The sequence below is a fragment of the Rana temporaria genome, chromosome 3 (assembly GCF_905171775.1).
Source record: "Rana temporaria chromosome 3, aRanTem1.1, whole genome shotgun sequence".
Lineage (NCBI taxonomy): Eukaryota > Metazoa > Chordata > Amphibia > Anura > Ranidae > Rana > Rana temporaria.
The window spans coordinates 455,397,769-455,409,551 of NC_053491.1; the positions used below are offsets into that span (position 1 = coordinate 455,397,769).

Sequence of the window (11,783 nt, forward strand, 5' to 3'; positions counted from 1 at the left end):
AGTTACGTTGCGCTGCAGGGCTGTGGATTTGGCCCAATGTTTTCATCTACAAGCCTCTACAAAACAGAAAAGGAATATCTTTTTTCAGTTTTGGTTGTCTGACCTTTTCTACAGTGTTATCTATCATACCTCTGTAGTCGAGCATCCATTCTCATTGGACTGGTTTATGAGGTGTGTTTGTGGGTGGACCTGTCTACATCTCTCCAATGGGCACACAGACAAGTTTCTGTTGGGGTCTTTTTGTTTTTGTTTTAAGGACACCCGCTTTCTCCATTTTTTCTTCTCGAGTCACAGAATGCAGAAGTGGAAACTCCCTAATGGTGTTTCAACCCTAAATAAACCCTGGCAAGGATTATAACCCACCCCTGTTCCATCTAAACCTGGTTTGAGCTATAATTAAAGATGTGTATAAAAGCTGGGTTGTTCAAATTAATGGCCCAATTATTTATAGGCAAATTTATAAATAATTGGGCCATTAATTTGAACAACCCAGTGTACAGATTATAAAGTTATCCTATTATTCATTTGTATATATATATATATATAATCACAAAATTGGTTCTTTTTAATTCTCTGTAAATCCTTTTGCTATTAGGGAGGCAATCCTAAATGGGGGTGACCAGTGGTTTGAAGAAGACAAAAATGATGAATGGACTAACAACATTGACATAGATGATGGAAATCAAGAATGGCAAGGTATGTGGAATGCCCTCAATTCCTTCTATAGAAGCATAGGAACAGGAGTGGCATTTGTCATTTTGTGATCCCCTTCTTCCACTTCCTGACTTTTGAGACCTGGAATTGTAGTAATCTAGTCTGGCTGCACACATTTAAGAACAATATATTCTCTTTATAAATGTCTTGGATGTCTCTACAAATCCTTATGTCACAGGTGGAATGACATGATTGTGATACGTTGTATACAGTGCCTTGCGAAAGTATTCGGCCCACTTGAACTTTGCGACCTTTTTCCACATTTCAGGCTTCAAACATAAAGATATAAAACTGTATTTTTTTTTTGAAGAATCAACAACAAGTGGGACACAATCATGAAGTAGAACGAAATGTATTGGATATTTCAAACTTTTTTAACAAATAAAAAACTGAAAAATTGGGCATGCAAAATTATTCAGCCCTCTTAAAGTGGAGGTTCACCCTAAAAAAAAATTCTAACAATACATTGAGAAGACTGATTACACTGCGGGTATGCTGTTTTTTTTTTGTTTTTTTTTTCGGACATATCTCGTTATCGCCGTTTCATCCCTCGGCTTCCAGGTATGATTCTTGCGGGTCTGGGCATTCCTAGTTGATTGACGTTCCTCTGACCGACGCATACTGCGCATCAAGACTTTCCGAAAGAAGCCGAACGTCGCTGCGCAGGCGCCGTATAAAGCCGACTCTATACGGCTCCTGCGCAATGACGTTCGGCTTCTGACGGAAAGTCGTGACACACAGTATGCGCCGGTCGGAGGAACGTCAATCAACTAGGAACACCCAGTCCAGCAAGAATCATACCCGGAAGCCGAGAGATGAAACGGCGATAACGAGGTATGTACGAAAAAAAAAAAAAAAAACAGCATACCCGCAGTGTAATCAGTCTTCTCAATGTATTGTTAGAATTTTTTTTTAGGGTGAACCTCCACTTTAAGGTAATACTTTGTAGCGCCACCTTTTGCTGCGATTACAGCTGTAAGTCACTTGGGGTATGTCTCTATAAGTTTTGCACATCGAGAGACTGACATTTTTTCCCATTCCTCCTTGCAAAACCGCTCGAGCTCAGTGAGGTTGGATGGAGAGCGTTTTTGAACAGCAGTTTTCAGTTCTTTCCACAGATTCTCGATTGGATTCAGGTCTGGACTTTGACTTGGCCATTCTAACACCTGGATATGTTTATTTGTGAACCATTCCATTGTAGATTTTGCTTTATGTTTTGGATCATTGTCTTGTTGGAAGACAAGTCTCAGGTCTTTTGCAGACTCCATCAGGTTTTCTTCCAGAATGGTCCTGTATTTGGCTCCATCCATCTTCCCATCAATTTTAACCATCTTCCCTGTCCCTGCTGAAGAAAAGCAGGCCCAAACCATGATGCTGCCACCACCATGTTTCACAGTGGGGATGGCGTGTTCAGGGTGATGAGCCATGTTGCTTTTACGCCAAACATAACGTTTTGCATTGTTGCCAAAAAGTTTGATTTTGGTTTCATCTGACCAGAGCACCTTCTTCCACATGTTTGGTGTGTCTCCCAGGTGGCTTGTGGCAAACTTTAAACGACACTTTTTATGGATATCTTTAAGAAATGGCTTTCTTCTTGCCACTCTTCCATAAAGGCCAGATTTGTGCAGTATACAGGGACTGATTGTTGTCCTATGGACAGAGTCTCCCACCTCAGCTGTAGATCTCTGCAGTTCATCCAGAGTGATCATTGGCCTCTTGGCTGCATCTCTGATCAGTCTTCTCCTTGTATGAGCTGAAAGTTTAGAGGGACGACCAGGTCTTCATAGATTTGCAGTGGTCTGATACTCCTTCCATTTCAATATTATCGCTTGCACAGTGCTCCTTGGGATGTTTAAAGCTTGGGAAATCTTTTTGTATCCAAATCCGGCTTTAGACTTCTCCACAACAGTATCTCGGACCTGCCTGGTGTGTTCCTTGTTCTTCATGATGCTCTCTGCGCTTTAAATGGACCTCTGAGACTATCACAGTGCATCTGCATTTATACGGAGACTTGATTACACACAGGTGGATTCTATTTATCATCATTAGTCATTTAGGTCAACATTGGATCATTCAGAGATCCTCACTGAACTTCTGGAGAGAGTTTGCTGCACTGAAAGTAAAGGGGCTGAATAATTTTGCACGCCCAATTTTTCAGTTTTTTATTTGTTAAAAAAGTTTGAAATATCCGATAAATTTTGTTCCACTTCATGATTGTGTGCCACTTGTTGATTCTTCAAAAAAAATTACAGTTTTATATCTTTATGTTTGAAGCCTGAAATGTGGCAAAAGGTCGCAAAGTTCAAGGGGGCCGAATACTTTCGCAGGGCACTGTATGTATAAACTTGCTGGGGTATGCAGGTTGTGCTATCATTACTTAAAAGTACAAAGGAGGGTGTAGGCAGGTGGCCTACTGTATGTTTAGTTATCATTGTCTGCCCAGGTTAGGGGGAAGGGGTGTGCCTTCCCTGAGTGTGTTCACAGGCTTTTTCTGGGGTCCAGCTTTCCTCCCGTGTGTTATAAAAGAGTAGAGGTCTGGATCCTAGGGGGCTCGGGGCTTAAAAGAGTATGGGACAAGTGTGAAGACTTGCTGGGACCTGTGGTCCTTTACAGGATGCCGATAGATTGGGGCACCCCAAAATCATGGACTTCACCATTCAATTCTTCCCAAGTATGGACTATTCCCAAAATTATGTCACCTATGCAGACAACCTGGAGGGCAACCACAATTAGGTGTAGTTAGGATAAGGATGTTATTGCATGTTATGCATGTTCTACAGAACTTTCAGAAAAGTTGTTTCCACTGCATTGAGCCTGCTCTGAAGATATTCAAGGGGTGCATGTTGGGTACAAAAGATTAACCTTTAACAAAGCTGAGAAGAGGCAGTATTTGCCATGGGTAACTGCAAGGAAAGAACAGCTACAGCAACCGTCGTTGGTGTTGTGGATCACAGCAGTGGTGGCTAGTGTTCAATATTTTAGGGGGGTCGTCAAACTAACGCCATACCACCGCTAGGGAAGTCAGGAAGGCAGCGATACATCCACCCCCCTCCCCCCTAGGGAGACAATTGGGAAGGTGGCAATACATCCACCCCCATGAGTGACAGATGTGCAGGCATCGATTTCCTAACCACCCGAGAGAGACGGACAATCAGAGGCCTCCTTACCTTAGGAGACAGATGACAAGAGAAGAGCCGGGGCGGATCTGAAGACATGTAAGGATTTGTACCGCTCAGGATCTGGGTGCTTTTTCTCCAGGCCGAACAGGAAATAAGTCCTAAAACTCTCTGGCCAATCAGATTTCAGGACCCGATTCCTGATTGGCCGGGTGGAGAATCACGAAGACAATAGCAAATATTAATTTGCAATTTTCACACAACTGGGTGGGCTCAGGGAGCCTTCGGCTTTGATCATGTGCTTCTAAAAAAAAAAAAAAACCCCAGTTGGAATCCATGCGTCCGGTGCCCTGTGGTCACTGGGAGCAGACTAGCGTTACGGAGATCTAAGGACTGATCACTTAATATAGGAAGGAAAGAGTTAAATGCGGACACCCATGAGACCCGCGCTACATGTCCAGTGGGGTTTCATTCTGTTACTGGGAGTGAGGTAGCGTAGGTATGCTGGACTGGTGGAGTGGGCAATTACTCTGCTTGTCCCTCCAAATGCAACACATACAGTTACAAGTGTGTAGTTACATGGGATAAAACAGCTTATGGAGGAACTCTGTACATTATTACTACACACAAGTGGTTCATCTCAAAATCCAGGACGGCCTTAATATTTGATTCTTTGCATGGCTGCAGTCTCCGCCTGGTCCCTGGCATTGTTGAGCATACCTTCAGACGATGCGTTACCCCACCTGCATGGGTGCAGTCAGGCCCCATCCACAATAGGGCCATTGTTTGTTAAGGTACATTTTTCTCTTGTTATGGGGAGAATACTCTTGTCAGGTTATTTTCTTTCCTTTCTGTGTCTTGTCGGGGAGATTTCCATTTAATTCTTGTCCCAGAAGACACAGCAGGAAGTAAAAGACGTCCTCTCCAAAACAAAGGATGGTTCCCACTTACAACAGTTGCCACCAGAACAGTTTCCATATTGGAAAATTTCCTTCATATCCTGTTGATGTGAACAGTCTAAAATGTTGGACTTCCCATCACTTTATATCCTGGAGACAATGGTCACCATGAAAATTTTGAGTGTGAATCTCTACAGAGGTGACACAACAATAAAAAAATGAAAAAAAACAAGCAGGAGCTCAAACTTCCACCGACTATCCAAAATGAAATATTAAAATGTTTTAGCATTGCAATGATTGCATACACTTAACTCTCATCTTTACAAAAAAATAAACTTTAAAATAATTGACATATGTCACTTTGGAGTATCGGTGCTATTTAAATTTAGAGGTAGATCAGAGTGTAGTTAAACACTGATCCAAATTGTTATGTTCAAAACAGGGTCTCTGTCTCAGCTTGGCTGTGCTGTGGGCTCATTCTGTTGTACTGGGGTGTTCTTCCCACCCCAGTGCAGTAGATGGCAGCAGTGGAGTCAAGGTTTGGGTGCTCTTCCCCAGCGGCCAATCAGGGGGGTTTGGCCTCGCTGTGCATGCTGGGGGAGGGTATTTAAGGGGAAGACGCCATTGGTTCTGGGTCTTCTTCGTCCCGTGTGGCACCCACCTTTAGGGTGACCACATCACAGTGCCCCCGCGTTATGGCCTACCTGGCGTGCGTGCCACGCGGTGTTTCTGGTTCCAGGACCATGTTGGTCCGGAACGGTTGAGCAGCGACGGGGACCCAGTGATCGACTGGGTTCCCACTTTTGAGGATCCCAAGCAGTATAGCTGTTTGGTGGGGCTGGCGGTCCAAAAGGATTTCGACAAACCACCGGGGATCGAAGTAGCCGGACACTGAAGGATTGATCACCTGTCAGTCGGTACCTGGGCGACATTTAGAAGGAGATCCAGGTGTAATTCACTTAAGGAAGATTGCCTCCGTAACTACAATCAGAGAGGGCCTGTGGCAGAGGTGTCTCCCTGACGTTTATTTAAGGAGGGTCTGTGGCAGAGACTTTATCCTACAAAGGTTTGAGTGATACTCCGGCTGCCAGGTCAGTGAGAGAGGCCTGTCTGGGTACACTAAACCCAGGAGGAGTGGTGAAAAAAGTGTTACATGTTCCAAATACTACGCCTGAATCAACGCTGACTCTGCCATTGGCGGTTCCCCCGATCGCGTCACCGGAGGTAAGCGATGCTGAAGACAGAACGTGTGTGCCTGTTGTGGAAGCGGATGCTGAAACGGAGACAGAGGCTACCAATGTGGTCTCTGTTTGGCACGCTGTTGGAAAGATGGGCCCTGTCGGAGTCTCCCACGGCTGTGGTCGAGATTTACCTGCCATTACACATGACACATTCATTACCTTTGCTGGAGAACGTGTGTGTTTGCCTGCTGAGGAGTATGGCACTTCTGACCTGGACTCATTATCTGATGCTGGGGATAATAAATGGTGCAAGGCGGAGTTTCCCGAGTCACAGCGGGGTAAAAACTCCCGGGCTACCAAACCCTGTAAACACAAAATACACTCCAGGGATGCCGCACCACATGCGGGTGTCCCACAGCTGACATGGGGAGTTGAGGTGCCAAACACCAGTGTTACAGAGTTTAATCCCATACCTGCTCTTTTGCCTGTGTTAAAATGAGTGCCTGACGCTATTGTCCTGCAAGGACTTGGACACCCCCGTACCTTGCCGAAACTGGACCGCCTGCAACGCAGCCTAAAAAAAAAGGTGGCCATGGACTACGGGTGGGAATATCCCTACGTGCCTCCAGCTCTCATGCACATAATTGAAGGAAAGAGAGAGGACTGGTATGAGGACGCAATTTGGGAACGTTTAAATGTACCTAGGGCTGCCCGTGACACGGACTATACTTTTGTTTATTTAAGCCAACGGTTTGATGATTGCTTGAAAGACTAATGATTTACACAATACCTAGTAAGTAAGTAATTCACCACAACCAGGTAAGTTCACGCTGGAACCTATCTCTATCCATGCCACAAAAAATATCATCGGTACTCTGCGTAACAGCACCGCGCTGAATGATATCATCCCCACTAAACTGCTGAAGGAATGCGCCGACATCCTGGCACCTCCTATCACGCAGCTTATCAACCAATCCTTCAGGGAAGGCATAGTGCCCTCCCAGTTGAAGGAGGGTATAATTCGACCCATCTTGAAGAAACCCAACCTGGACCCCAAGGACCCACTCCACCGTCGTCCAATAACAGTCCTAAATGTACTCTCAAAGGTAATGGAAAAAGTAGTGGTACAACAGCTGCAACAGAATCTAGATACCCACAACCTACTTGATCCATTTCAATCGGGATTCCGGCCTGGACACGGGACAGAAACCACATTGCTCAAAATATGGGACGACGCTCTTGAGGCCGCAGACGAAGGAGAATCTTGTCTTCTGGTTCTGTTGGACCTAAGCGCAGCCTTCGACACAGTAGACCACAAGCTTTTATTGACTCGGCTAGCTGAAGTAGCCAGAGTCGCAGAAGGCGATTTATCTTGGTTCTCCTCTTTTTTGGAAAACCGATCTCAAATAGTGAAATTAGGACCTTTCACTTCTGAGAAACGCACATTATCGTGCGGAGTCCCTCAAGGATCCCCCCTGTCGCCGGTGTTATTCAACATCTATCTTCGCCCTCTTTTTGAGATTATTAGCAGTCAAAAACTGCTCTACCACTCATATGCAGGCGACATGCAACTATATTTCCGCATTTGCAATAAAAAGGATCATCACCTCAATCTAGAGACATGCCTCTCTTTGATAGAGGACTGGATGACAAAGAGTTATCTTAAACTCAACGGAGCGAAAACAGAACTTCTCCTGTTTCACGCCAAGCGTATAAAACAACCTGCAACAACTTGGACCCCCCCGCCCATTCTGGGTAAAATCATCACCCCTAGCGCCAAAGTCAAAAGTCTTGGGGTCATCTTTGACTCCTACATGACAATGGATGCACAAATAGGGTCAGTAGTCAGCGGATCTCACCATCTGCTGCGCCTACTACGCAGACTTACTCCTTTTATTCCCAAGGAAGACATAGCGGTCGTGGTGGGAGCTATTGTAAACTCAAGATTGGACTATGCAAATGCCCAAGTACCAAATTGCTCATCTACAAGTCGTTCAAAATACGGCCGCTAGACTTGTGACTGGGAAAAAACCTTGGGAATCAATCTCACCTTCACTGAGAACCCTTCACTGGTTACCAGTAAAAGACAGAATCACTTTTAAAGCACTCTGTCTAACGCATAGATGTATCTATGGGAATGCTCCCCATTATCTATGCGAAAAAATAAAAGCTCATAATCCCAATCGCGTTCTGCGATCCACCAATCAAAATCTCCTCCAGATACCGAAAGCCAACTACAAGTCCAAAGGAGAAAGGAGATTTGCGGTCCAAGGGCTTAGACTATGGAACGCTTTACCAACCAGCATTCGTTTGGAGGAGAACCACTTGGCGTTCAGGAGAAAGATCAAGACTCATCTCTTTTGATACCAAAGGAGACAGGAACAACAAGTGCCCAGAGGCGATTAAGTTCACATGTGTTGCGCTATATAAGTTTTCATTCATTCATTCATTCATTCAGAGGCCCCCCGGTCGGTACATTTTCAGTAACAGAGTGGTCCTCAAATGTCCCGGAAAAGTGGATCAAGTTTTCTCCATTACCACTGAAAATCAGCGAGGGGACATTATCACTTTGCCTGACCCAAGGTTCTACAAGTAGGACATTTGCCTACAAGTGCTATTTGTTTCAGCTGCTGCTTTGAAGAAGTCCCGAGGGGGAGAGCCCCCCTGTCCAGTTTTGTTTTTATCCTTGCCGGATCCACATTGGAACATTTGTGCAGAACTTTGGGGGGATAATAGTTAGTAAGGATAGGGCCCCAACGGCTTCAACATCAGCAGGTCATCATCAGCAAGAAGAAGAAAGTTATTTTTTTTTGCTGTTTGCTCTAATTGAGCCATGGACTGCCTTATTCTGGTAGTACCAGCGCACTGACCACTAGGGGCAGTGTTCTGCAACTTCTGCCAGCACAGAGAGACTATTGTACATAGTTATTTCTCCTTAGCCTTGCAGTCCAGAAAAGTTCAAGTTCATTCAGGAGGGTCTGTGGCAGAGACTTAATCCTACAAAGGTTCGAGTGATACTCCGGCTGCCAGGTCAGTGAGAGAGGCCTGTCCGGGTACACTAAACCCTCTCAGGCAAGAGTGGTGTGCAAAATGTGACATATGGGAGCAGGACTGTTCCAAATACTACGCCCGAATCTGCTGTTCTCCGTCTTCTTCCAAACTCTATCCTTTCATCACCAGTTCATTGTTTTTACCCAGCTGGGTAATAAAGAGCACAGAAAAGACACTTGTTGCGGACATTCCTTTACTACTGCTATATGCACCATTCACCCCTAGGAATTTGGAAGAGCCACAATGTAAATGTGCCACCCAAAACAACCAGCAGCTCCTCCGGGGGTAGTGCTACATATATTTTTCCTATAAACAAATACAAATTTTGAGTTTGAATCCAAAGGGATAGGACAATGAGATTTTAACTAATTCTAGGGAAACTGGCAAATGATAATTTACTAATTTCTTCTTTGTACCTTATTTTTAAACAGGTGCTTCCAGGAGGAACTTTAGACCAATCTTGGAAAACGTCAACACACAAATGGAGGTATGAAGACAACTCGTCGCTCTTTTTGTCTGTTTAAAAATTCATCTTTATAAATATTTGGCTTGTTGTTTCAGTACTGCCTCACTAAAAAATTAACTTTTGTCACAGATATAATATATCCAAGTATGCAAGAAAATATGCAGGAAAAACTCTTGACATGTTTTTCTTCAGCTGATCTTATTTATACTGTACGTATATCTACAAAAAAATGTAAGCCAAAACCTCAAACGGAAATATAAGATCATAATAAATATAATTTACAGTCAGTAGGATGTGTCCTTTGTAGACATGTGCGGTTAGTTTCATTCCGAATCAAAATGTGGACACATTTTTCATTATTCAGTGATTCAAAAGTATCCGAATTTCCAAATTACAACAGTAACAAATTTAAACAAATCCAAATTAACGAAACAAAATGTCACCCGAAATTCTAATTGCATTGAATTTAAATCAAATTTGAATTAGAAAATTAAATCAAATTTGAAAACAAAAATAGATTGAAATAGAATCGAAAATAATCGAACAGAGTAGAAAAGAAGAAAATAGAAAATAATAGAATAAACAAGAAAATAATATAATACAAAAGAATAGAAAATAAGCAAATAGAACAGAATAAAATAGAATCATCTATCCATCTTCTGAAATTCAAATAGATTAAGTTCAAATTCAAATAATATAGATTAGAATAGAATAGAAATACTTTAACTTTACACAAGATAATTTTGACCAATTTGTCAAAGATCTTTATCTACCTAAACTAACCTCCTTGGACCTTGAAAAACATAATACTCCTATTTCCCCTGAGGAATTTGCAAAAACAGTCAAGGATCTTCCCATTCATAAATCCCAGGCCCCGATGGTCTCACATACCACTACTATAAAACTTTCTTGCCCACTTTGATACCACACATGCTGGAGTTGTTTAGAACATTGTTCCATGGATACACCCCACACTCCCAGTTAACTCATTCCTATATTTCAGTTGTACCCAAACTGGGCAAAGACCCCTCTATACTGACCTATAGCCCTACTAATCTTTGATTATAAGATCTTTACAAAAATCTTGTCCTCTAGACTGTCCCAATTTATACCTAAACTTGTTAATAGGGATCAAGTGTGTTTTGTGCCCTCCAGACATGCTGGAGACAACACAAGGCGCACCGTTGATCTGATTGACCTATTGAACAAATTCCCTCGACCGGGGCTTATACTGAGTTTAGATGCCCAAAAAGATTTTTGATTGATTAAGCTGGTCCTACATGTGTTCCATGCTTTGATGAACCATTGTACTTTACCCTACGTTTAATAAAAAAAACAGCAGAACCTTTGCAGTCCCCAGGGGTGAGAATTTCTAACAATACCCAGGTAGGTAGAAGATGTGATCTTTACCTGAGTTTTAAGTCAAATGTAGAAACACCAGAACTGTCTTCTATTTCAGCAATGTAAAAAAAAAAAAAACACACAAATTTGGTAATGCTTACATGTCTAATTTTCACCTGTTAATGCCTTTGCCATTTTTTTCTGTATAGGTGAAGATCAAAAGACCAGAGATTTACCCACCCCTGTATTACAGCTCATGTTGAAATGTTCCTAGCATGTGCAATGGGAATGTAAAGTTGTTTTGTGTGTCTATATATATACTGTAAATATACTGGATGTTTTTATATTTTTGTTTTAGTAAGTTTCCCAGTCTGTTCTTACCTCCTGTTTTCTTTTTTAGAAAGGGTTTGTTGTTTACAGAACTCAATAGCTTAAGCTTACATTTGCATACACAAGTCAAAGAGGCAGAGCACTCCTCCCCTTCTCTCTCTGTATAGTGATCTGTAAGATTCTACTGAAGGACAATGTGTATGAAAGGAAACAACTTGGCCCAGATTCACAAACGAGATACGACGGCGTATCTCCAGATACGCCGTCGTATCTCTGAGTCTGGGCGGTCGTATCTATGCGCCTGATTCTTAGAATCAGTTACGCATAGATATCTATTAGATCCGACAGGCGTAAGTCTCTTACGCCGTCGGATCTTAACTGCATTTTTTTGCTGACCGCTAGGTGGCGCTTCCGTCGATTTTCGCGTCGAGTATGCAAATTAGCTAGATACGCGAATTCCCGAACGTACGCGCGGCCGACGCAGTAAAGTTACAACGTTTACGTTAGGCTTTTCCCAGCGTATAGTTGCCCCTGCTATATGAGGCATACAGTGATGAAAATAAGTATTTGAACACCCTGCTATTTTGCAAGTTCTCCCACTTGGAAATCATGGAGGGGTCTGAAATTGTTATCGTAGGTGCATGTCCACTGTGAGAGACATAATCAAAAAAAAAAAATCCAGAAA

At 43.0% G+C, this 11,783-nt stretch overlaps 1 long non-coding RNA gene across 1 annotated transcript; it reads left to right on the plus strand.

The window, feature by feature from the left end:
- Positions 1-599: 599 nt before the first annotated feature.
- On the plus strand, positions 600-11,336 carry LOC120930936. The gene is made up of 3 exons (XR_005747788.1): positions 600-696; positions 9,393-9,448; positions 10,978-11,336. It is a non-coding gene; the product is annotated as an uncharacterized LOC120930936 (long non-coding RNA).
- The last annotated feature ends 447 nt before the right edge of the window (positions 11,337-11,783 follow it).